This window comes from Cervus canadensis, chromosome 1 (assembly GCF_019320065.1).
Source record: "Cervus canadensis isolate Bull #8, Minnesota chromosome 1, ASM1932006v1, whole genome shotgun sequence".
Taxonomy (NCBI): Eukaryota; Metazoa; Chordata; class Mammalia; order Artiodactyla; family Cervidae; genus Cervus; species Cervus canadensis.
In genome coordinates, this window is record NC_057386.1 from 54,232,078 (window position 1) to 54,234,064 (window position 1,987).

Here is a 1,987-nt window from a genome sequence, read left to right on the forward strand (position 1 = left end):
TAATTAGCCTCACCACACTTAGTGTCTTAGTCTCCTGCACATTCCTAAATCATTGCTAGGATGTGACCTAGCATCTGCTGGTTCATTGTTTTTTCAATCTTTCCTATGTTACTTCATATTGTTATTTTTTTTATCTGTTTTTATTAGTTATTTCCTTTGTGACCTTTCCCTCCCCCACCAATTCATTTAACCCAGTGGCTGGACAGAGCAGTTTAGTAAACCTGCAATCCATGCTCATTTTTCTGACTTTCAGAAAAAAAAAAAATTAAAGAAATATACTACTTTACAACCTAGGGAGAGGCAGTTTGGGGCTGAAAGGATCTGAGGCTTTACTGTTAGACAAAGCTAGGAACAAATCCTAGTTTTGCCTTTGGCAAGATTCTAAACTTCTTAGCCTCCTTATCCTTGAAGTGAGTAAGATAATGCTTATCTCCTGGGAAATTGATGAATAACTATGGAAAGCACCCTTCTAGATCCAGCCAACTTGGAAGGTGCTAAAGGAAAGGAAACCAGAATTTTGGGTGAACTACTTCTCAGCTTTCCAATGTTCCCACTGCATGTCGTAATAGGCTGACCTACTGTCCCCTTGAGAGCCTGAAGTTTGGGGTGTCAGTAATGGTGTGGACAGGATACCTGGAGGGAGCCATATCTAGCGAAGGAATCAAGAAATCAGCCACTTGGGACTTCCCTAGAGGTCTGGTGGTTTGGGACTCCTGGCTTCCACTGCAAGGGCACAGGTTTGATCCCAGGTTGGGGAACAAGAATCCCACAGGCCATGTGATGCAGCTGAAAAAAAATATTAAAATTAAAAAAGAAAAAAGAAAACCAGGGGCTCCCCTGGTGGTTCAGTGGTAAGAATTCACTTGTCAATGCAAGATACACGGCTTCCATTCCTGATCCGTGTCAGTTCCCGCATGTCACAGAGCAACTAAGCCCAGGCGCCACAAGTACTGAGCCCACGAGCAGAAACTACTGAAGCCCCTGTACCCTAGAGCCCATGCTCCCCAACATGAGAAATCCTCACAGCACAACTAGAGAGTAGCCCCCCACTCAGGGCAACAAGAGAAAGCCTGCACAGCAATGAAGACCCAGCACTAAATAAATAAATATATAAAAATTGAAAAACCAACTATCATTGAGGGCTTTGAAGATGATTAAAAGTTGTACATAGCTTAGTTCATCCGAAGAACTCTACCCCAAAATTTAAAAAAAAAAAAAGTCATTCATTAAATATTCTTTGAACCTCTTACAGGAAGCCCTCTGAGTTTAGATTTTTGCCACAGGACCCTGATTCAAATCTACTTTTGGGTTTATTTAGAAGTTGCTTGGAGTAAGCAAAGAGTCGGACACGACTGAGCGATTGAATTGAACTGAACTGAACTGAACTCGATTAAGCAAATAAATGAAAGGATTACATGTAAGCATCCCTACATGACAGGCGAGGAAAGATTTTAAAAATCTACCCCAGAACCTCGCATAACAGCCTCAGGGTAGCAGACCTTGATAATGATGAAGGAATAAATGAACGGAGGGATGAAGAAACGAATACTGAAGAAAGAAAGACACAGTCAGGGCTAGAACACAGACAGAGGTCCTTGTTTGTTGCTGTTTTCGCCACAGTCTCTTTCAAGAGCCGTGCCTCACATCCTCCTTTACCATTTTCCTTCCTGTCATTGGGCCCTTCTATCTTCTCGCTCCAACTCCACCCCTGGAGCCGTGAGTCGCCCTCTGGTTCCCGCCCCGCCTGGAGGCCCTGTCCCTCCTGTCGCCCCGCCCCCGGCCTGGAGCCCCGCCCCCCGCCTGGCCCCGCGGGAATGAATGGCAGCGCGGCCGCGGCTCCGCTCGGGCGCTGATTGGCCCCCGGGCGCGGTGACGCTCGGGCGGCCGCGGGAGCACGCAGGCGGGCGGGGCGCGGGCAGCGGGGGGCGGGGCCGGGCGCCGGGAGAGGCGGGGCCTCCCGGCCGGGAGCTGTGGGGCCGGGCGGCCG